The sequence below is a fragment of the Phascolarctos cinereus genome, unplaced genomic scaffold (genome assembly GCF_003287225.1).
Source record: "Phascolarctos cinereus isolate Bilbo 61053 unplaced genomic scaffold, phaCin_HiC Scaffold_5;HRSCAF=322, whole genome shotgun sequence".
NCBI classification, from domain to species: domain Eukaryota; kingdom Metazoa; phylum Chordata; class Mammalia; order Diprotodontia; family Phascolarctidae; genus Phascolarctos; species Phascolarctos cinereus.
In genome coordinates, this window is record NW_027555958.1 from 68,436,869 (window position 1) to 68,461,619 (window position 24,751).

Below are 24,751 nucleotides of genomic sequence, written 5' to 3' on the forward strand. Positions count from 1 at the left end.
TACAAGATAAGTTGGAGATAACCTCAGGAGGAAGACACCTAAGATTAAGAAGGACTGGGAAAGACCTCTTGCAGAAGATGGGAGTTTAGCTGAAACTTGAAGGAAGCCAGGAAAGATAGGAGGCAGAAATGAAGAAGGAGATGTTACTTCAAGCTGGTGGGATAAAGGAAGTCATCATTGAGAAAGTGGTACCTAAGGTGGACCTTATAGGGGAAGAAGGACTTTACAGGGCAGAAATGACATGGGAGTTCATTCCAGACATAGTTTATGGCACAAGCAAAAGCACTAAGATGAGAAAGGGCAGCATGAGAACAGGATACAGTGAAACAGTCAGTCAACAAACATTTGTCATGCACTTCTGTGCACTGGGCACTGAGCTAAGGCAAAAGACATTCCCTGCTCTCAAGAAGCTCACAGTCTAATAGAGGATTCAACATGAAAGCAATGATGTACAAACAAGATATATGTGGGTGCAGGTGTGGGTGTGTGGGTGTGTGGGTGTGTATGATAAATTAGAGATAATCAACGGAGGGAAGGCTAGGAAAGACTTTTTATATACCTCATGATTTCATCTGGTACTTGAAGGAAGCCAAGAGGGCCAGTGTCACTGGATTGTACCTGAGGGGGAATAAGGTGTAAGATGCCGGGCAAGATAGCAAAGAACCAGGTTTCTAAGGGTTTTAAAAGCCAAACCAAGGATTTTGTATTTGATCCTGAGAGAACCAAATTCCATTTTGTATCATGGCTGACATTTTGTATGGCTGCTGGAATTAAGTCTTGTTTTTCTGGGTTAAGTTTTGTTTTCCTGTAGGTCACATAATTTCAGGGAAGTCACTTATTATTGTACAACTATTTTTTTTTGTAAGATGCAGATGTATGCAACCAAAGTCCCTGAAACTCTGGAAAATCCCTAAATCTAAAAATAGTAGCTCTAAAATACTACAAAAAAAAACCTTGTAAGTCTTGCCTGCTGAGAGGCCCTGGACCCAATCTGTTCTGCAATTGCATGCTTTGCTAATAAATTGCATGGCTCAGACTTTGTTTCCTCAATTATTATAAAATATTCACAACAGTCCTGGATGCAATAGGGAGCCACCATAGTTTATTGAACACGAGAGGTGGACACACATTGAGGATACCTTCAGTTGATTCATCTGAGTGAAGCTCTTTCCAATGTATGGATGGATCAATGATTGTGATCTACCAGCCAAAACTCTTATCACCCCTGGAGCTCTTCATGGTTGCTTTGTATTCAAGCAATGAGGATAGGCAGCCGTGGATGGGTAGCCATGGATTGGTTATATTCTGAATCATTGAAAGAAATAGATCAACAAGTATTTGAATATGACAGTTTACTTAGAGAACTCTAGAAATTAAACAAAATATTCAATAGAACAATAATTTTACACCTCCTCATACTCCTTACACCTCTTCGCCTGACCATTGGGATCTTCCGCCCCTTGACTGTAGATAATAGAGGTTGGGTATTAGAGAGCTCCTCCCAGATACTCCACCATTTAAAGAGAGCGCACAGGGAATCTGCAAGAAGTTGATCATTCTGCAAAGTGAATTCAACTTTGTAACTCATACCTCCCACAGGATTTTATCATCCCTCCTCTTTTTACCCCACCCCACCAGGTTACCCTCTACCTATGATATAAGAGATAGGAAGTGGATAAGAAATACATAAGTGAAACCCCATCCCCATGAAAGCTCTGTGCCTTTCTTCCTGATTTACATGTAGGCTTAGTGTTTTGAACCCCTTCCTCTTTGGGACATTATAACCACAATCAATAATAACAATGATAGCTGTGCTTTAAGGTTTGCAAAGCACTGTACATGTTATCTCATTTCAACTTTTGTGAGGTAGGTGCTTTCTTTATCCCCATTATACAGATGAGGAAACTGAGGCACAGAGAGATTAAATGACTTGCTCAGAGTCACACAAGCTTATACATCCGGATTTGAAGTTAGGTCTTCTTTATCTCAAGTTCAGAGCTCTGTCCACTACTGTACCATGTTCTAAAATTGTCACTGACCACTCAGTCATATCTTTCCTTTGTCGTCCTTCCTTTCCCATGTTTGCATCACTGAGGGTTCAGCCACAAGTTTCCCCTTGTTTGAGGTTAGAATACACCCAAACATCCATTGTTTTGTACCACTAGCCCATCTAATTCTTCTGTGAAGCCCTTTTTATATTCTAATAATGGACCACCTTACCAATTTAAAAATAAATAAATAAATTGTTGTTTGATCGGATTCTTTATCAATAACAACTGTGTCATATAGATACAGCCTCAGAGGTCAGTGAGGTGTCTTGAAATGTCTGAAACAGAGTAAGGCAGGGGTTCTGGTTACTAACCACAGTGCTGGGAGCTAACTGAAGCATTTCACAAGATTCAGAGCAGTATATTTCAGCTTTCCTCTGGCTCCAGCTCCTTGATATTGTGTCATTGACAGAAGAATTAGGATGTAATTATCCATTTATGAATTTTAAGGAAATTGTAGATAGAGATACTGCGAATAACTGCTTTGTTCATGCCCTGATGATAGGTCACCCTCGATTTGCTGGTGTGTAGCTCTCCTGGCTCCATATGAAATTAGGCTTGAAGCCAACGTCTATGTGGACTTTCATTTACACTGCCCTTGCTACATGGGAGCAAGTTAAATGAGAGTTTCATTGAGCTAAAATAGCTTTGATAGACACTACCAAACCCATTGAGAAAATCGATAGAAATCTAGCATGCATTTCAACTATACAATTAAGTGGAAATTTGATTGTGACCCAAGAGGATTTCTTCTTTAATTCATGCTCTTTATTGGATTGTAGCTCTTGTAGCCTGGCTATGGTTGAATCTAACCTTCTTGCAAAGCAGAAGAAGTGGGCACTCACTCTACTAACCCCTTCCTAAAATTAGAAAATTCCATCAGCACAGAGAGAATTCTGGGTGATTTTGTCCCAATAAATAATAATGGGCTTAGCAATCCCTTCCAAGTTCTGCAGGCAACTAAGTCCACCCTTTCAATGCCTCCAGGAGAGTGAAGAATCTCAAAGACAGAATGGATCTCAGAGGTCATCTCATCTCAACTAGGGCTGAAATAGAATAACCCCTATAGGATCCCTGACAAGTGCTCATACTGTTTTTGATGACTGGGAGGCAATAGGAAGCACAATGAACTTAGAAGTGAAAGGCCTGAATGTGAATCTTGCCTCTGCTACCTATGATCAGTATGACCTTAAACAAATCATTCCAGGTCTCTGAGCCTCAGTTCTTTATTTGTACAACAAGAAGTTTGAAGTAGGTGGCCTCTAAGTTTCCTTTTAGATCTAGAACTATGATCCTATGGTCTCTAAACTTTTCCCAAATTCTTCTCCCAGGAGGCCATTCTCAGAGACTTACTTGCCACTGTTCCATCCACCCCACCCTCTCAGCTATGCAGATGTGTTATTTAAAATTTGGGGAGAGGGAAGATTAGAGATTGAGGTAAGTTCTGGACCTGTGATTTCTTTGCAAAGAAATCCCAATGAAGTGAAATGGGTATTGAGTACATGCACAGACCCCACAAGCTTGCTCAGCAGATGTAACCTCTCTGTATGAAGATTATTAGGGAGCTTGCTTCTGGAAGAATCATGATAGAGTATATTGGAAATTCCTTAGAGACACTGTGGAGCCTGCATAGACATTCTATAACTGGTTCCACCTGGCTAGGTGTTGAGAAGGCTGTTCTTTGAGGAGTTTGGGGAGCATTCAAGAAGACCTGTCATCATCACCTACCTCTTTCTGGCTTTATTCACTCTTACGGCTTTATTTGGTGACTCCCTTCATTCAAGGCATTTGGTGAGAGACCAAGCTTTAAGGGGAGAGGCCTTTGGGCTTCTTCCCTTCTGAGGCCACATGGCCCCAAGAAAGATACCTCTGTCCTGGGGTTTTTCCTTTGTTCTTTTCTCTTCTAGGTGAAGGAGGTGGAAACTTGAGACCTAGAGATGTTGAAAAGGTATTAGGAAGGCACTCCAATGTTCTAGAATTCTAAGGTCTAGGTTCCAAAGCCAGCCCAGGAATGAGACTCCAAGGAGCAAGAAAGCAACCACTAGAAGTGACTTTCAGAATCCCAGTCCAACAGTGGAGGATATGAGGATTCATCCTTCAACATCTGCTTTTGGACATGGACTTGATAAGATCAATGGTATGTAGAAAATAAGATCTTCTGAGCATACTCTCTCAGAGATCAGTGGTATAGATGACAGTACACACTTCTATATTCCAAAAATAGACCCACCTTGACAATTTAAGAAATAATAATTGTCCATTTGATTGAATTCTTTATAATCAACAACTATACTATGTAGACCCACCCTCAGAGGTCAGTGAGAGGTATGTTGGAGTTACTAGAAGTATTTATGTGTTTGTTCTTGCTAAAACTTTGAAGTAAATATTACTTTGTAAAAGCTAATTGATGTTAAGTGGTTAAATGGAACTGAGAGCTAGTCGTTAGCTTCCCATGTAGCAAATGCATGCATAAATACATGTAGTGGGGGTTCAAGCTGATAGAGCAGACCCTGAGAGAGTAAGGCCAGAGTAACCATGTTACAAAAGAAAACCCCACTACTACACATACCTTACCAGAGGCTAAAAAACTTGCACAGTATGTATCAGAGACAGAACTTGATTCCGAAGCTAGTTTTCCAATTACTATATCAAGTCAACTCTTAGAGAAAAGGTCAAATTTAATCAAAAAAGCTGGTTCCAGGAAGAATGCTACTAGTACATGCTAGTGGTGAAATCATCATAGCTCAAGCTCTATGGTCATCAAAGGACCCAAATTTCACACTAGTATACTTGAATTTTGCTAGGTGTGCTTCATCCAATCTCCTTGATGATTGTAAGTTTTCTTCTCTGTAGGTTTTCATGATACTGCTCTCTCCTGGTTCTCCTACCTATCTGACCACTTCTTCTCTATCTCAATTGCTGGATCTTCATCCATGTTATGCCCACTAACAGTGGAAGTCCCCCAAGTCTCTGTCCTGGATTCCATCTACTACTGCATCCCTCAAGCAAACCTGCATAATCCCCAGAAATAAAACAACAGCAACAGCAGTAAAATCCTCATGGAATTGGTGAATGCTTATGAATGTAGCTGAACTTTTCAGCTCTGGGCACCGAAACCTCAAGGAAGGGGACCTACCTACTAGCCAAGGAGTTTACTCAGCATTCCCCAAGTTCCTGTGGTCTTGCCTTTTCACCTTGACCTTAAGAGGGAAAGAGTCATGGAAGCATAACTATGATGAAATCATCATGGAAGTCTGAAGAGAAGCCAATCACTGGTGACTGGAGGAGAAGTATCAGAGCTGACAGAGACTCATTTGGATGTAACACAGTCACATTATCAGAATCAGTGCATGTTCATATTGTGAACTATGGACTGGGCTGAGCCTTCATTGCTGACTAAGCACGAGCAGGAGTATGAGAGAGTGACCTGCAGCCAAGGGAAGTGAGGGCCCTTGACCTGGCTAGCAGCTCATTCCTTTCCCTTTTTTGTCTACCCAGGGAGAAAGAAAGTGAACCACTGCCAGTCAGTAACCCCTTTAACTTCCACTTTATTTTCTTTTGCCCTCACTGACTGTTGGAAAGCTGGTAGTAGATCAGAGGAGACAGTTTCTGTTTGTTTAAGTATGGATAGCAAGCTATCACTAGAGTAAAGAAAACTTGGGTTCAAATCCTCTCTCTGATACATAATAGCTGTATGACCATGGGTGAGTCACAACCTTTCAGTGTCCTAGGCCATCTCAACCATTAACTACAGACTAGTTGTCTATTTGTATTTGCAGAGGGAATTTCCACATCGGAAGTTTCCTAAATGGATAAAATCACAGGTCTGAACCAAAATAAAAATAGTGCTACTAATAATAATTTTAATAATAATGATAACAACACAACCCCAGGTCTACTCTGAGGAAAAATCTCTTCCACCACTCTCATCAATTTATCATAATCCATGATTCATTTTGCAAAGACCTGGCTTCTTGAATGATCTGTGTGGAAGCACCAGGACTGGACTAAATTCTGTCCACAGACATACCAACCATGAATGAGCATGTCATAACGAATTCAGTACTTGAATGCAAGGGTGAGCAGATGAACCCATGTCTCCTTTCAGGAGAGATTTTCCCTTATTTATGTTACAATCAATCAATTAACAATTCAATAAACAAATTAATAATTAAATTCCCACTTACATCTGCAACATAAAGGGAATGAACTAGGTAATCTCTGAGGTCCCTTCTGTTTCTGAATTTCATGAACCTATGAGATCCAGACAAGGAGGACTTCTTGTAAAAGACATGGAGAAACAGAATAAAAAGTTTAGAAAATACCTACTAGGACGGTTTGGTTAGAAGATAGAGATTCCAAGAGGAATAATATGAAAGCATGCTTTTAAAAATGCTGAAGAAACTGTGAAGGGCTTTAAACATCAAGCTAAGTAGTTTGTACTTCACCTGAAAGTCAGTAGGGAGCCACTGAAAATTTTGGGATTAGAAAATGACATGGTCAGAAGAAGATTATATAAATTTTATTGATGTTTTTATTTTTATTTCAGCTATGTTTACACTGTAATCCTCTCTTTACTCTCTAACCTTCCCACATACACATACTGAAAACTATCCTTTATAATAAAACATTAAAAGTGTGGGCAGTGGGGGGCAGTTCAGCAAAACAAACAGAATATTGAAGAAGTCTACCATTAGATACAGTATTCCACACCCATAGTTTCTCACCTCAGCAAAGAAACAGGGGGAAGCACCCTGGAAAGATTATCGGCAGTTTCTGAGGAAGATTGTTTAAAGAGGGGAGAGACTGAGGCACACTAAGTAAACCTGAAAGTGGAGCCCAAGTTTGCAGACCCTATTTAGTGTAGATGTACCAAGGCCATATTCCTCATAAATTCAAGCTGTGGGGAATGAAATCTCTCCCACTGTAATCTCTATCCCAGCCAGAGACTTTTCTGTCCCAGCCAGAGACGATTTCTTTTTCTCCGCCATGTGCCATACTCATTCCTTTCTCTGAGTCACAGTTCATGTAGTTGCCTCTATAATGGCATCTATAATGCCCTTCCTCGTTCTTTTCACCTATTCAAATCCTATGTTTGCTTCAAATTCTAGCTCATATGTCACATCCTCCATGAATACAGGTAACTTCTGGAGATAACTTCCAGAGATAACCTCTGAAGAAGTCTACCATCTGTAAACAAGAGTCACATATCTAAGAGTCCAGTCAAAGAGGGAAGCAAAGGGGCTATAACACTAAGTCAGATGAGAGCGTAGCTTGAGCATAAGCCAGAATCAAGAGATATAATAGGTAAGCCAGCAGAGCAGATATTCAGCAAAGCCAGGTGAGAGGGAACAGGTCGGAGAGCCAGAGAACAGGCCAAGGTCAGAGACAGGGACAGAATAGATAAATGCAAATGAGTAGCCAGTAGCAACAGAGGAGGTCAATTGCATACTGATGCAACTCAGTGAAGGCAGACAGTATGCTGGCAAGCCTGGACAGGTTAGCAGCCTCAATTTTTAGGTTCTTAAAAGAACAGCAGCCCACTGTATCTAAGGTTTCACATATCCATATGATAAATGAGTACTGTCTAATTTAGCATGTTGTATAATTTTTTGCTATTTGTATGCTTTCTAAGGGGTTTTTTTTTTGGTAAATTAATTTTTATTCCAAATTAGCTTGTTAGCTACTTGAGCGCAGAGACTGTCTTCTTACCTCTCTTATAATAAGCCTGCATGGTATGATGGATAGGGTACATGGCTTTGAGTCAAGAGGCTTAGATTTGAATGCTACCTCAGACTTTCTGGGTCACTGACAGAGGTGTGCCTATAGCCTGAAAACCGTAAGCACGTTACTCCAGATCTAGTTGGATCAGAGGAGAGCCCAGTAGGGCTATCACCTCCTTCCTTTTGGGATGTTGATTCAATAAGATCTGGTTTGGGGCCTTGCCATTATTTTGGTAATCATTATTTTAGCTACCACATCACACCGTTGACTCATGCTGAACAGAGTTTGTGGTCCACTAAAATCCCCAGATTTTTTTTTTCCATGTGAATGATCTAGGTACATCTCACCCATCCTGTGCTTATGATATAGATTTTGTTGAACCCATGTATAAGGATTCACATCAATCACTATGAAACTTGAGCAAACAGCAGTTATGTTCTGTAACAAATCTTGGCTTACAATCCCAAAGAAATTAATCAATTCTACTACTGTGTTAAAAGTTTGGGCCTCACCCTGATTAATAAAGCAAACTCAAGAAATAAGAGAAAAGTAGTTTATTGTAGCTCACCAAGGCTGAAGCATTGTGTACCACCAGGCCTCAAATTAAAACTACTATCTGCTTTCATTGACAAGAGTCAACAACTTCCATATAAGGGAAAGATGATTCTGATTGGTACATGTTTTAGTGAGGAGATGGGGCTGCTGCTGCCCCAGATCCTTCCCTATTACAGCATCATAAAGAGATGATATTAGTGCACATGCTACCATCTCATGCCTTCCAGGTACCATGTACTCAAAGTCTAAATAAGGTTTTTTGGTTGTTTGCTTGTTTTCAGTTTTTTTAATGGAGTCACTCAGACTGACTCAGCATAAATAATTAGCTTTGTACAACCATCTCTTACCTTTCTCTGAAACAGCAAAACCAGGTATCAGTTTTTTCAGACCTCAGGGGTATTTCTTTTTTTTTTAATATATTTTTCCTCATTTACATGTTAAAATCATTTTTAAACTTTTTTTAAAGTTTTGAGTTCTAAATTCTATCCCTCCCTCCCTTGTCCCCTCCTCCATCCCTAAGATGGTAAGCAATCTGATATAGATTAAACATATGCAATCATGTAAAACATTTCCATATTAGTCATTTTGTACAAGACAACTTGGGGTTGTGGGGGGGGTGGAGAAGGAGAGAAAATGCTTCAGTCTGTATTCAGACAGTATCAGTTCTTTCTCTGGAGCCAGATAGCATGCTTCATCATGAGTCCTTTGGTATTGTCTTGGATCATTGTATTGCTGAGAATAGCTAAATCATTCACAATTCTTCATTGTACAATATTGCTGTTACTGTGTATAATGCTCTCCTAATTCTGCTCATTTCACTTTGCATCATTTCATGTAAGTCTTTCTAGGTTTTTCTGAAATCATTGTCATTTCTTATAGCACAATATTCTATCACCATCATAGCCATTTCTCAATTGATGGGCATCCCTTCAATTTCTAATTCTTAACCACCACAGAAAGAACTGCTAAAAATATTTTTGTACAAACAGGTCCTTTTCTCTCAAGGGTATTTCTAAAGGTTCCTTGAGCTCTCAGAGTAACCCATTTCCACAGTCCAACAGAATGGGTTGTTTCCTATGAGGTAGGGAATAACCCCTTTAACAGCCTATTACAACAGGTACGACTACAAAAAGTCACCTTAAACAAGGCCATGCGCAGTTTTTTATGGATTAAGAGCCACAACGATTTTTGTTTGTATCAGAAACCCCAGGAAATGCTTTAACAGTGTAGTGGAGCAGGGGATTCTAAGCAGATTGCTGGTCAGCAAGACAGCTCACCTCTATCTCTCTCCCAGAGCTTCAAAGGCTTCTCAAAGTATGACTCTTTTTTCTACAGTCTGGCTCAGCTATTACTGGAATGTTTATTCAGTGCCCACCACTCCAAGAGCCTACACTGGTTCCACTCTTATTTGAACTGGGCTTTGGGCAGTCTGATTTGGTTTGGGGAATATAAGAAGAATGATGTTTCCATCTCCAAAGGAGGGAGAATTAAAGATTAGAGGCCAATGGCGATAATAAACCCAGAGAAAGAGACCATGGAGGAGGGAGGAAGGAGCAAGATCTAACACCAGATCTAAGCAGATAAATAGAAAGCCAAGCCATGGCCAAAGGCAGAGGGTTGGGCAGGAGCTAAGTAGCTAAGTCTGAGAACAGAAGAGTTAAAGTCACAGAGACAGGAGCAAAGACAGGAGAGCAGAGGTGGAGAAGTACAGAGCATCACTGACTGATGGTGGCTATCTCACAAGAAAATAGTGCAGGACAGGATCCATTTGTGGAAATAGAAAGCTAGTAAAAGCCCCTCATCACCCAGCAGCAGCTGCCCAGCTTGGACCTAAACAGGTAGCTCCCTGGCTAAACTGCAGGGGATCCCTGAGAAAATTGCTGGCGAAGCAATCTCTAGAAGGATGAAGTCTTTTGAAAACATAGTACATGGCTGGGCAAAAGAAAAAGGGAAATGGGATCTGAAGGTATCTATTTGGAGTAATGTCTTTTTGCTGAGAGGTTACATTTTGAAAGGAAGCCAGTGTGCATTGGTCTGTGTATTACCCTCATCCATTTTCAGGAAATATGAAGAGAATCAGAGAGCCCCGAGCATTTCCACTATACAAGAAATCTGTCACAAAAGAGGCTGTTACAAAATTCACTTCCCAGATAGCAATACTGATGAAAAAGCTGCAGCAGAGTTATAATGGCAGGACTTTTCACATGTAGATGAATAGGTTTTCTTGAACCTTTTTCTCTGAAGGCGAGGCTGGCAAAGAGGACTTGCCTTCCTTGCCTTCAGGTTTCTATTTCTTCCACTACTGAATCAGCCAACACCTGGTTAATTAGGGTTTTTAAAAACCCTAACCACCAATTCCCAAGCACTTGTTGGATCAAGGCAGTCAATTCAATTTGGCCATTAAGATGGCCACAAAAATTGGATTGGCAGTATCAAAGTCCAACGATTTAGGTTGTCATGGAAACTGAAGGACTCAACTGCAGCAAGGAATTGACCTATTGTTTGATGATTCCTCTGCCAATTGTGATCCAGCTGGGTATATATATATTGACACTCCAGTATCATCTAAAAGAGATAAAAATGAGATAATCCAACAGGAAAACCTTTTTTTTAATAGATCTATGTTTTAATTGATGTAAGAAAATACTACCAATGAAACTCCTCCTAATGAATGCAGATAGGCAACTCTTCTGTAGAGAAGTTTATAATCTTTAAAATCTTAGGGAACAGCCTAGGTAAATGAGGGGTTAAGTAACTTGCCCAAGAATCCCAAAGCCTGTTGTGTCTGAAGCAGATCTTGAACCCAGATCTTTATGGCTCTGAGACCATTGCACCAGGCTGTCTCCCAAAAGGAAAATATCTAATATTATATGCACAATTCACAATGACCTCCTCCCTGTGGAATCAAAGTTCAAAGATTGAGAACTAGAAAAGAATTTTAAAGGTCCAACCCTTTCATTTTCCAGATGAAGAAACTGGAGCCATTGTTATACAGCTAGTAAGTTTCAGAGGCTCTTTCAGGACTTCTGGTTGCACTGAAATTGATTTGAGGGTTTGAAATATTTCTATTTCTTGTGGAAATACGTTTCATATGATTGTACACGTATATCCCATATCAGATTACTTGCTGTCTTGGGGAGAGAGGGAGGGAGAAAAAAATTTGGAACACAAAATATTATAAAAATGAATGTTGAAAATAAATAAATAACTATATATGTGCATAATATAAAAAAGAAAGAAATATTTCTATTTCTTTTGTCCTTAATCAGCAAACTTGCTAGTTTCAACCTTGGAAAGCAGGGCCAGTGATTACACACGCTGAGTTTTGTCACTTTGATGCATAGATGAGCTTTCCAAAGAAGTAGCAGATTTCTTTCTCTTTTTTGCAATCTTTAGGAAAGAATAAACTTACCTAGTAAGATCCAGCGCCTTTTGAAGTGTTAATCAATCTGCCTCAGTCTCAGGTAGGAGACCAAGAAATGAGAATGTAAATGAAGGAAGATGTTAATGAAGCTTCTTAGGAGGTAAAATGAGCAGGAAGAGGAAGAAGGTCTGAGAAGCCTTGAATTTCCCTCAAAAAGAAAAGAAACAGATAGGAGAAAATGTTCAAAGGGAAAAAAAAGTCCTCTTTCATTTGTCCTTGCAGTAGTTAAGGAACAGTGTCAATATAAAGGGTAAATAATTTCGTGAACAATTATTAGAAAAAAATATTTAAAAAAAAGCAGGTTTGTTGCAAACTCATAGAGATTTTTAGTTATTTAATGAATCTAAAAGCATATGACTTAACAGAACAGCTTTCAAGCACATGGATCACAATATGTCAGCGTGAAACATGACAATTCTTGAGGAAACCAGAGAGAAAAGAAATTTCTCAACCACAGTTTGGAGACTAAACAAGATTTCTACCCATGGTCAGACAGGATGTGAAGAGGAATCACCTAAAGATACCATTGGTAACAAAGTGCCTATCAAGGCTTGGAAGAGGAGCACTAAGGGATGAAGACAGAGGTTCCAGGAAGACTGAAGGCTTTCAGATTTCATAAAGCAAATCCATTGCCTAAAGACCCAAAGTTAAAAGGACATCAAAACCAAGTAATAGTATAACTGACTCATAGGGGGAAAATAGAAATAATGGGCTAAGTCCAACAAGAAAGGGGAGAACTAAGATAAGGTTGGACCCAGTTCCCTTCTAGCACCTAGGTATAGGCACATAGTAGGATCTTAATAAATGTTTATTGAGTGATTGACTATGTGAAAACTGGTGTTTGAATTTTTGAATCCTCTGTTATTGTGGGCAATATGTTGTAACTTCATAATCTCCAGACCTCATTCCTGACTTGGGACTTTCTCTTCCATGGCCAACAGAGGTCCCCTCATCCTGGAAGTTCATTTCACTCTTGGACTTCTCCAATTGGAAGTACGCTCTTCTCAGGCCACCCCTTTCTCTGAATGAGTTTCCTTTAAGAACCTCCATTTAAGGAAATCACTCCCACATGGGTAACTCCCTCTTCCACCCTGCTTTTCAGTTACCTTTTATGTCTTCCTGTTAGAATATGTAAGCTCATTGAAGGCAAGAACTGGCTTTCTTTCTGTTTGTATTCTCAATGATTAGCACAGTCCCTGGCACAGTAAGCACAGTAATACATGCTTGTTGACTTCTAGTCAGTCCCTCACACTAATGCATTGTTGGTGGAATTGTGAACTGATACCAACCATTCTGGAGAGCAATTTGGAACTATGCCCAAAGGGCTATAAAATTGTGCATACCCTTTGACCCAGCAAAACCACTTCTAGGTCTGTATCCCAAAGAGATCATAAAAATGGGGAAAGTACCCATCTCTACAAAAATATTCATAGCAGCTCTTTTTGTGGTGGCAAAGAATTGGAAATTGAGAGGATGCCCATCAATTGGGGAATGGCTGAATAAGTTGTGGTATGTGAATGCAATGGAATACTATTGTTCTGTAAGAAATGATAAGCAGGAAGAACAGAATAATCAGGAAAGACGTACATGAACTGATGCAGAATGGAATGAGAAGAACCAAGACAACGTTGTACAGTAACAGCCACAGTATGGGATGACTAATTTTGATAGACTTGGCTCTTCACGGCTCCAAAAAGACATCCAAAAGAATCCAAAAGATTCATAATGGAAATTGCTATACACACCCAGTGAAAGAAATATGGAGTCTGAATGCAGATGGAAGCATACTTTTTGCTCTTTTCCTTTCTTGTTGTGTTTTATTGCTTCATTCTCATGGTTCCTCCCATTAGTTCTAATAGTTCTTTACATCATAACTAATGGGAAAATATGTTTAACATGAATGTATTTGTAGAGCCTATATCAGATTATATGCTGTAGGGGTGGGGGAGAAAAATGGGAGGGAGATAAAATTTAAAACTAAAAATCTTATGGAAGTGAATGTTGAAAACTAAAAATAAATAAATTAAACTTAAAAAATATAAATACAAAATACAAAATGTGTATATAAATTTAAATATAAAAATATAAAAAATAAATTAAATTTAGAAAAAGAGAAATCCTGACCTCTCGTCATCAATGTAGTCATAAGGAAATAGCAGCTAAGTGGGATGCTATCTCAAACGTTCTTACCAGAGAAGCAAATAAAGGAGTACATGGGTTAGGTTCTATAACACCCCTCTGGAGATGCCAAACCTTCAACTCGTACTGTAGGGTTATATCCCAGGGAGGCAACTCCCTGTGGATTAGCACTTCCAAATAAATGTATTATAGAATTACAAAACAAAGTTTTATGAGAGATCTGAGTGAGGCTGCTCATCACCGACCATAGGGATTAGGGAAGGCTCCACATGGGATATAATATTAAGATTAGGCTTTAAAGGACAGATAGGAATATCAAAGGCAAAGAGATTACTGAATGTATTAGGAACAGTCTGAATAAAGGCAAGGAAGAAAGAGAATGGAATGTGTATTCAGGTAAGGTAATTAATTGCCCAGTTTGACTGAGTGTAAATGGAACTAATTTAATATAAAGTGAAAAGGCAGAATGACAGCAGGAGCCAAGGCATTTGAACTTCACCTGGTAGGCAATAAGGAGCAACCAAAGTTTTCAGCGGAGTTCCATGACCATATTTATGCACAAGAAAGGTAACTCTGGCAGCAATATAAAGTAGAAATTGAAAGATGGAAAGAACAAAGGCAGAGAGGCAACATGGTGGTGCAGTGGAAAGAACATTGGTTTTGGAGTTATAAATCCTGGATTTAAAAATCCCATATTTACTACTTAACTACCTATGTGACTTGTGACAGTTCTCTTTAAACCTCAGTTTCTTTATCTATAAAATTAGGAGGTTGGACTACATGACCTTCAAGATGATGTTCAATATAAAAATGAAACGTATTGAATGTAGGCTATTACAATAATCAAAGCCTATACTATGGTAATGGAAATAGGGAGGAAATGATGGATTTAAGAGTTGTTGCAGAAATGGAATCAATGGGAACTTGTAAATTATTAGATATGAGAAGTGAGGAAAAGAAAAACAATTAAGATAAACCCAAAATTATGAAAATAAAAGACTGGGTGAAATAGAAGGAAGCTCCTTGCAAGGAAAGACTGTTTTATTTTTTTCTTTGTGTCTCCTAGCATTGACCAAAATACAGCACCTTGCACATAGAAGATACTTAATAAATATTTGTTTAATTAAATTGAATAGTACTACAGGCTAAAAAAATGAAGTCAGATAAAGAAGCAGGCTAAGGAAGTTAACATAATGAAATCTATATTAGACATGTAGAATGAGACATACAGGTGGAGATAGGGAGTTGGAGATGTGAATCTGGAGCTCAGAAGAGAAATGAGGTCTATAGATATATAGATGGGATGGTTCAAACTATTAATTAGCCAAAGGAGGAATTTTAAAGAGAAAAGAAAGGGGTAAATACAGCTTAAGCAGGAATTATACAAGTGTACAAACTGGGTTCCTAATTAAATAGGAGGAAGGGAGCAGAATGAATAGCACTGAGGAAACTCTAAAGCACTTTCCATGATTCCAACAAGCCTCCTGACTCAAAAACCCATCCTTTTAGCATCAATGTCTCTAGCTCCACCTACTCAAGATGCTATACGGTTGCAAATCATGGAAAATAAAGTGAAATATAAATTCCAGGTGATGCAAAGAGCAATATAAAGATGCATAATGGATATAAAATGTCTATAGTACATTGTTAATAATGACTTGTGCACAAGATGTGATGTAAAAAGCATCATTAAAGATACTGAGGACAAGAAAAATTGGTGAGCCAAGAAAAAGGAGTAGTACATGGATAGTATATTCTTGTACTGATATGCATGAAATAGTAAAATACCTGGAGGAAGATCTTCAACATGTTTCATAATTTTTCCATAGAGAATTTATGGAAGGCCATGGACAAGTGTTAAGAATCGTATAGGTTGAGAACGCATGGATGGACTATATTCTTCTCCAGGAGGGGAAATGCCCATATCAATGAGAACACAAATCCATCAATGCATCCAAGTATTATCTCTGAAAAGCATCCCATAAGAAAATTGGCTCAAAGAATTCTTAAATACATTCTTTAAATCCAATATGACTTTCCCACTACTTTTGTAAGCACAATACAATGGGAAAGATTAGCTGAAAATTAAGACATAGGAACTTGCTGTGAGTCTCCTAATTAAGAAGTAAAAAATGTCTCCCAACTGCTGATTTCTTCATTTGACTTCATTAGAAAATCACACATGGATAGATTCATAATTGCCCTTAAATTACAGGCACTTGTTATAAAACGTTACCCAGCTGATGAACAGCCCAACTGTCTACCCAGGATGTCAATTTCCAAAGGCTGTAAAGCATAGTTACCCATTGTTAATTATGTTGAACCCTGCACATTGGTATTCTGAGTAGTATCAATGCTGTAATAGATACAGAACACACTGTCTCAAGGTAGGGTACCCTACCTAGTGTTGTCTACCTAAAGACACAATAACAGCCAGAAAACACATTAATAACAAACAAAAAAAAATGTTTCTGAGAGTCTAATATGGATGTGTTGACCAACTCTGATTATAGAAGGAATTAAAGCAAAGATTTTCTGTACAAAGGAAAATTCAATATTGGCTTTGCAAGCAAGTCTTCTCCTCTCCTTGTTGCCCTGGCTGTTCAATATTGAAGCTTTATGGATCTGGTGTAGGGAGTTGGTAGACTGCTCCATAGTCAGATACTATTTGCTAACTCCACTTGTTTTCATGCCTATGGACATGTGGAATTCACAGGATGCCTTTTGACATTTGAAAAATGATCCTCCAACTTTCTGGAGATCTAGCAAAAGAATTATAGTAATGTGAGGTCATCCCATGGAAATGAGATAATTGCCATCCTTTCTGCCAAGATTGACTGAAACTAGACTTTTAATCATCATACAGAATATTGTAGGAAATAATTCAATTGTCTGTTAGACCTTGCTAATTTGCCCTAATTGACTAGAAGACTCATAACAAATTGAAAAGTTTTATGGGTTGGTATGAGGAATAATGTGGTTTTTTAAAATCAAGGACATTGAATTTGGCCAAGTGTTCTTCACTGTACATTGAACAATGCATCGTAACTGTGACTACAAGATAACCTTGCAATACGACGAGCTGTTCATTGAGAATAAGTATTATCTAACAGAACAAAGATTTGGGCTTTCTAAGTTGTGAGTTCTAGTGTTGTTTCTGCTACCAATTTACGGTCAGAACTTCCACAAGTCCCTTCAGCGATCTGGTCCTCAGTTTCTTCACCTGTAACATTTAGTGATTGGACCAAATCTTTCTAACTCTAATTTTTGTGAATTTGAGAAATAATGTGGATTTTTTTTTAAATCAAGGGTATTCATTAGGTATGGAACGGCTAAACAGTTATGGTATATAAATGTAATAGAGTATTACTGATTTGTAAGAAACAGTGAATGTGGTCACAGGATCACAGATTTCAAGCTGTGACCTAGACATTAATGTTCCATATTACAGATAAGGAAACTGAGGCATGGAGCAGTTTAGTGACTTGCTCAGGATCCACATAGCTAGGAATTGTCTGAGGTAGGATTTGAATACAGTTCTTTTTGACTCCAAGGCCAGCTCCCTATCCATTATACTATGCTGCCTCAACACAGGTAAGCATGGGAGACTTAGATGAAATGAATAGAATCAGTAAATATATATATATACATATATATATATACACACATATATAGGTAATATATACATATACATACACACACAATTACAGCAATAGAATTTTTTTTTAAATCAAAACTAAATGCTGTAAAATTACAATGATCAAGCACGGCCTCAAAGAAGAGAAGGCACCTTCCCTATTTCTTTGCAGAGATAGAGAACTATGAGGGTAGAACATTGTATATAATGTTAACACTTTTTGAGTAAGTTGGTTAGTTGCATTGAATTATTTTTTTCTCTTTTCTATCCTTATTATAGATGGCTCTCTGGGAAGGGGAAGAGGAAAGGATATGGTGAAAAAGTAAGTTATATGAAAGTAAAGGCTATCTATAAAGATTATTTTTAAAAAATCAAGAGCACTAAATGAAACCAAGTGTTAATGATTATGTATAGATCATTGGACACTTAGCTACGAACCATTACCTGAATGCTTATAACATCACATAAACCCAGGTTCTCTTCCTGTAAAATTGTGATAAGAAAAATGCATGTCACAATGGAAAGTGTACTGGTTTTGGAGTCAGAGAACCTGCTTTTGAATGCTACCTCTAAGAGACTAAGAGACTTTGGGTAAGTCATCTAACCTCTCATCCTCATTTTCCTCATCTGTTAGATGAGGGCATTGTAGCAGATGGCTTCTAAGTTTCTTCCAAGGTTGAAAATCTATGATCCTGTAATCTAGGAAACGTGGGGTTTTTTTCTCCTTTCTTTATATCCCCAGTACTTAGTAAAACACCCGGCACATAATAAGTGCTTAATAAATGTTTTTGACTGTATTGAAAAAAAAAAGGCTAGTGTTGGGAATATATTAAGCAATCTTAGCTGCACTACATAGAAAGGAGGCCCCATTCAGAAAGTAAACCAATAAAAATAACACCTGCTTATAGATGTTATAAAGGTAAAATGAAATTATATATGCAAAGTGTTCTGCAAACCTTAAAGGGGGCCACAACTGTAAGATATTCTTCCTCCCACAAAAAAAATTATTTTGCCTTTGTTCTTTATGTATGCTGTATTTACTTATCTGTGTTTATGTCCATAGCTATATAGCATAGTGGATAGAGCGCTGGGCCTAGAGTAAGGAAGAGTAATCTTCCTGAGTTCAAATCTGACCTCAGACACTTAATAGCTCTGTGACCCTGGGCAAGTCACTTAACTCTGTTTGCCTCAATTTCTTCATTTGTACAGTGAACTGAAGAAAGAAATGGTAAACCACTCCAGTGTCTTTGCCAAGATAACCCTAAATGGTGTCATGAAGAGTTGGACATGACTGAAAATGACTGAACAATAAGTATGCATTCCACCATGTGTGTTCTCTCTCTCTCTCATAGAGAATAAACTGATTGAAGGCAAGAACAGTTTCCTTTTTGTCCTTGAATCCCCAGTGCCTACCATAGTGCCTACAACATAATAGTTGGTTAATTTTTTTAATTCAATGATCGTAACATGCAGAGTTTGAGTTTTTATTATTGTTTGTTGTATTTTAACAAGTGTTTCATTTCAGTCATGCCCAACTCTTCATGACCTCTTTGGAGTTGGCAGATACTGGAGTAGTTTGCCATTTCTTTCTCCAGCTCACTTAATAGATGAGAAAACCAAGGCAAACAGGATTAAGTGACTTGCCCAAGATCACTAGTATGTCTGAGGCTGAGTCTTCCTGATTCCTCTATCTACTGCTGCACTATTGCACCTAGCTGCAAGCATATGCCCCCAGAATTATGGCATCTTGCCTGTAGCAGCAGCCTGTGTTTGTGAATTTACTCCTAGGATATGCCATGAAGTAGGTAGTCACTCCATCCATCCCTTAGTAATGGGCTCCAGAGCTGGGAACACTATTTTTAACAGTCAAGATTTCATATCTGTGCCTTTTAGGATCACAGACCACAGAGTGAGAGCTAGAAGAGACTTTGGAGATCATCAAGTCCATCCCGTTTTACAGATAAGGAAACTGAGGCCCAAAGAGGTTAACTGACTTGTCCAAGGTCAGGTAATCTTTATAAATATTAAATACAAGAGCTGGAATTTGGACTAGGGCCCCAAGACTCAGGTTCTTTCCATTAGAAGAATAACAGAATCCTGACTATCTGTTTTCCAGACCATTTCCATTGCCCCTCAAATCCTTCTCTGTCATTGGGATCCTTAAGGAAACCAACGGGAAGTTTTCTTTCTTCCTCAAAGACACATTCTTTTTTTTCCATCTCTAAATATGACCCAAAATATGCCTCCTCTGTCAGGAAAATCAATGACCAGGCAAATGACATTTCATGCGTCATTCTAGGTGTGGGTGCTATCATTCATTTTTGAACTTACAATCATTCCTATCAAATCACTTTTCAATGCTTTAAAAAAAAAAAGTTGGCATTTTATTGTTCCAAAAGTCCTTTCCTAACTCCCTCTGAGGTGGGTTGATTGCTTATTGCAAAAAGAGCCCAAAGGTGACATTCTTAGCCAAACACATTCTGTTCTTTTTATGTTAAGCCGGACACAATTCAGCTATAAAATAATAACAGTAAATCACCTTTATATAGCACTTTACAGTTAGAGAGCACTTTATATACATTATCTCATTTAGAATTATTGAATCTTAGAGCTAGAGAGGATATCAGAGGTCATCTGGTCCAATCCCCAACTGAAGTGGAAATTGTCTCTCCAACGTCCCCAGTAAGTGATCATTTAGTGAAAGATCTCTGGAAACAGGGAACTCACTACAGCTAGGTTCCTATTAGGTGAGTAATGAATCTCCTGAAGCAGTCCCATGTAATCATATTTGCACTATTCAAAGTTACAGTTATGTAAAACATAATAATTAGTTCTAGCCCTGTGGAAATATGCAATGAAAATTTGAATAATAAGCTCATTACAAAACAGTCCACGACATTTTGGACAGCAGTAACTATTAAAAAGTTCTTGCTTATATGGAGACCATTTTTGCCTTCTTATGACTTCCTCTTTCTACCCCTTTTGGGTCCAAGGAAAATAAATCCAATTTCTCTTCTACATCCTTCAAAAATTTGAAATCAGGTGCCACGTATGTTTCTTCTTCCTTCCTTTCTTTTTGAGTTTTCTAAACCATCTGTTTGTCTAGTGTGCATGCACTGTAACTTCTCAATGTTCTCCCTAAAATAAGACCCCCCAGAACTTAACTTAATATTCTGAAATGTAATATGGTCAATTGGAAGACATTGATTAAGCACTTGCCATGTGCTAGGCAGTAAGGCTACAATGAAAGGCAAATATATAGCTCCTGCCCTCAAGGAGCTCACATTCTAATGACAAAACATGTAAATAAAATAGGTACATACAAGATGGTTTTTCATTCAATTGTTTCAATCATGCCCAACTCTTTGTGACCCCATTTGAGGTTTTCTTGGCAAAGATACTGGAGTGATTTACCATTTCCTTTTCCAGCTCATTTTACAGATGAGGAAACTGAGGCAAACAGGTTTAAGTGACTTACCCAGGGTCACACAACTAGGAAGTATCTGAAGCCAGATTTGAACTCAGGAAGATTAGTCTTCCTGACTTTTTCCACTGTATCACCTAGCTGCCCAAGATATAAGTATTATTCAGAGTATTCAGAGTATTCTTATCCTCATTTCACATATGAGGAAACAAAGGCTCAGGGGAGTCTAGTGACTTGTCCAAGATGATACAACTTCCATGGCCAAGCCAGGATTCAAACTAAATCTCTCTGATGCCCAAATTTGCTTTCTTTTCTTAATGTCGTATTTCCTCATATATGTGACACTGGACAGAAGGACTTGGCTCCTCGGTGAGCTATTTTCACTCTTACTTTCAACAAATGGGAAAACAACTTAAGGAGAAATAGAACATGAATTTACAAATTTATACACTTGCTGTTAATATATTGTTCCCTGAACTTAATGCTCTCATTATCTTACATTGTAAACAGCCAAAGTATTAATATCTCGTGAAATGCTTCTCCTAAAAAATACTTTAATCTTGTTATTTAAATTGCTCTAAACTTGCCACTTTACAATAATGAACAAGCTCCCCCTAATTAGCTGTTCACAGGAGCCCCAAATGCATTATTACTAAAGCTGAGCGTTCAAATAACTCTATCAGGTAGCCAACTGGAAACTGCTCACCACTAATGCCATCAACTTATTCATCAGAAAGAATGTAGGATTTGGATTGATGGAATAATAACATATATGTAGTATTTTAAAAGTCTACAAGAGTGAAGGCACCTGCAAGAGGAATCATCTACCTCCTGAGAATTAACTGGATTCACCCAAATTCTGGAAAAGTGTTAAGTAAAATCAACACTCACTCACTGAGCAGTTCTGTGCAAAGCACATTGCTAGGCACTGTGGATGGATTTTTAAAGGTAAAAAACAAAACTCCTGCCCTGAAGAAGCTGATGGTATGTGAATCAGATTCAGGATTCCAAGGAACATTAGACTATCAGATCATAGATTTAGAGATGACTTAGAGATGATCAAGTCCAACTCCTTCATTTTACAAATAAGGAAAGTGAGGCTCAAAGAAGTGATTTGTCCAAGATCACATAAAAAGTAAGTCTATCCTGTGAATGGTATATAGATAATGAGTACTATAGTTTCAGAAAGGAAGACTTTCTCCTGAGTCTCAAAGCTGGAGAGAAAAGATAGGAGATTTGGATAGATAAATAGAAAAGTGAAAGAAATTCCAGGTAGAAAGAACGCTAAAACAAAAACAAGAAGATAGGAAAATCTGAAACATGCTTAAATAACAGTATGTCCATTGGTTTTACTGGAATAGAAGGTTCAATAAGATTGGTTGTTGAGGATAAGACAGAGTCAGTCAATTAACTAGCATTTATTAAATGTCTACTATGCACCACATGCACATAGTGGCATGATAGCTATCATGTAGACACCAGGAAGCCATTGAAGGTTGTTGAGCAGGCAAGTGACAGGATCAGAGCAGTAGTTTAAGATTAGTCTAGTGGTATCCCTCAGGATGGATTAAAGTGAGGGTGGGAGGGCAACTAGACAGATAAATTAGGAGGCTGATGTTCAGACAAGAGGTCATGAGGTGTTAAATGATGATGGTAACCATGGGGATATACCTTAGGGACAGATGTAAGAGGCACAGATGGGATAGAATCAACAAGACTTGGTGACTAGTTAGATATGAAGGGAAAGGAGGAGGGAGTAATTAAAGATGAGCCTAAGGTATCAAACCTAAGAGACTGAGAGAATGATGGTGCCATTAAGAGAAATAAGAAGGAGATAAGGGTTGAAGACTAAGGATGAAGAATTCAGTTTGGAACATGGTGACATTGAGAAGATATTGGTGAGAGTTTCAGATGGAGCTAATCTGAAGGCAACTGCAAATCCAATTTTAGGATGCAGGAGAGGGAAGGGGAGGAAAAGGAAGAGAAAAGGAAGGAAAGAGGAAAAGGAAGAGAGAAGGAAAGGAAGAGGAGAGGGGAGGGAGAAAAGAGAGAAGAGGGAAAAGGAAAGAGGAAGGGAAGGAGAAGTGAAGTGGAAGGAAAGGGAAGAGGGGAGGGAAAATAGAGAAGGAGAAGAGAGGGGAAAGGATGAAAAAGAGTATTCTCTTCCTCTTCAAATTTTCGAATAGCCCTTTGACTAGATTTCTCCTTCGGTTCCTTATCTGAAAACGGAACATAATAATACTTGTACAACCTAACCTCACAAAGTTGCTGTAAAAAAAAAAACATTTTTTGAAACTTCAACACATGTAGGTTATTATTTTATTCCATGAAAAGAAATAATAGGAGATGAGAGACAGTGGCCTATCATGTAACAAGAAAGGAGCAGAGGAATTAACATTTTCACTGCAGCACTGGAGAATGTATTGATTCCTCAAACTGAGTGTTAATTCATTTTATAACCTTCATCCAATTTGTAAATTTAAAAGTTTATTGGAAATAGCTTTGTCATTTTTTCAATAAATATATGTATGTATGCATACATACATACATACATATATATATATATATATATATATATATTCCAACTGTAATTTGCTACAACATTTAGATTCAAGTTTATAACCTCATGACTTACTGAGGCTTTGAACTTTAAACTTTGGTATTTATCAGGCAAAACATTTTAAAATCATTAGATGCTCTTCTGCAGCACTAATCTAAAAGAAAGTCCATTAGTCTTATCCTTGCTTTGGAGAGGAGCTTCCTGAGACTAGGGGAGGTTATTGATTTGTATTGGGTCCTCCAGTAAACCAATGCTGAACTCAGAGTAGCTTAAAGCTGGTAGTCTGTGAGAACTAGGAGGGATTAATGGCTGTGGTCCTACCCTTTGCTGAGTCCATGAATTCAGCAGCTTTGAACACTGAAGTAGAACTCATTACAATAAAAATAATTTGGGTAAAAAAATAGAGATACGGTGAAAAGACACATCCGAGCTTTCTGAGCAGGTCAACAAAGAGCTGTAGTGAAATGTGGCCCCCAAACATTAGGTTTCTTGACAAGGTTCTATTACCACTTGATGCATCAAAGCAAGAGATGGCATGGTCAGTTTGATAAAGAGATAGTAACATAAATTGGCTATAAAAATGATCACTTCTAAGCTGCCCATATGCAGAGAATCAAAGATAATTTCTTCTGTTTAATGGTTCAAATCATTCTCACACACAAACACATCTTCCCCTTCTACCTCCATTTTTACTTATGCTAAAAATCTGACATAAACAAGTGTTTCTAATGGTTCCCAGAAGGGAGTAGGGTAGAAGGTAGAAAATGTATGTGGGCACACATTTCCCAGAGTTCTTAAGTTTCTACTTCCTTTGACCTTGAAAAGATTTCCTTATGCAAGTTTAGCAGGCTTAGGACAAAAAATAAACTATTTTGGGGAAACCCATGCAAGCACATTGACTGCCTGCAAATACTGCCCCTGGGCTGGTGATGTAATATAGCACCATCTGGCGGCTCTAAATTATCTACTATACCTCCTAGCTCATTGGTTAGTTACATAATTAGTTATGTAGTTGCCTGAATTCTCTCTGTAGAGTGCAAAAAGCAGGGGACTAAGCCAGGGTGTAGGTGGGTATAGCCTAGAAGCATCAGGACACTTACACGTAGCCCACCTCACCCATCACACTCAGTTTAAATGGTGTCAAACCATTGCATGTATGAGGAAGCCTCCTCCAGCTCCAGGGTATAAGACTCTAAGATGATAAATTGAAAGCTGAAAGAGAACTCAGTAGCCCAACCCT

General features: G+C 38.3%; 1 long non-coding RNA gene across 2 annotated transcripts in view; it reads right to left on the reverse strand.

The window, feature by feature from the left end:
• Positions 1-1,080: 1,080 nt before the first annotated feature.
• Positions 1,081-24,751, reverse strand: part of LOC110217638 (uncharacterized) — a 79,394-nt gene continuing 55,723 nt past the window's right edge. Inside the window, exons 2-4 of one of the 2 annotated variants that reach the window (XR_002327107.2) lie at positions 3,777-3,979; positions 1,410-1,539; positions 1,081-1,305 (exon numbers count right to left, since the gene is read on the reverse strand). This is a non-coding gene — a long non-coding RNA (uncharacterized LOC110217638). Of the gene's footprint in view, positions 1,306-1,409; positions 1,559-3,776; positions 3,980-24,751 lie in introns of both variants that reach the window. The other variant, XR_002327104.2, reaches the window with a different exon arrangement.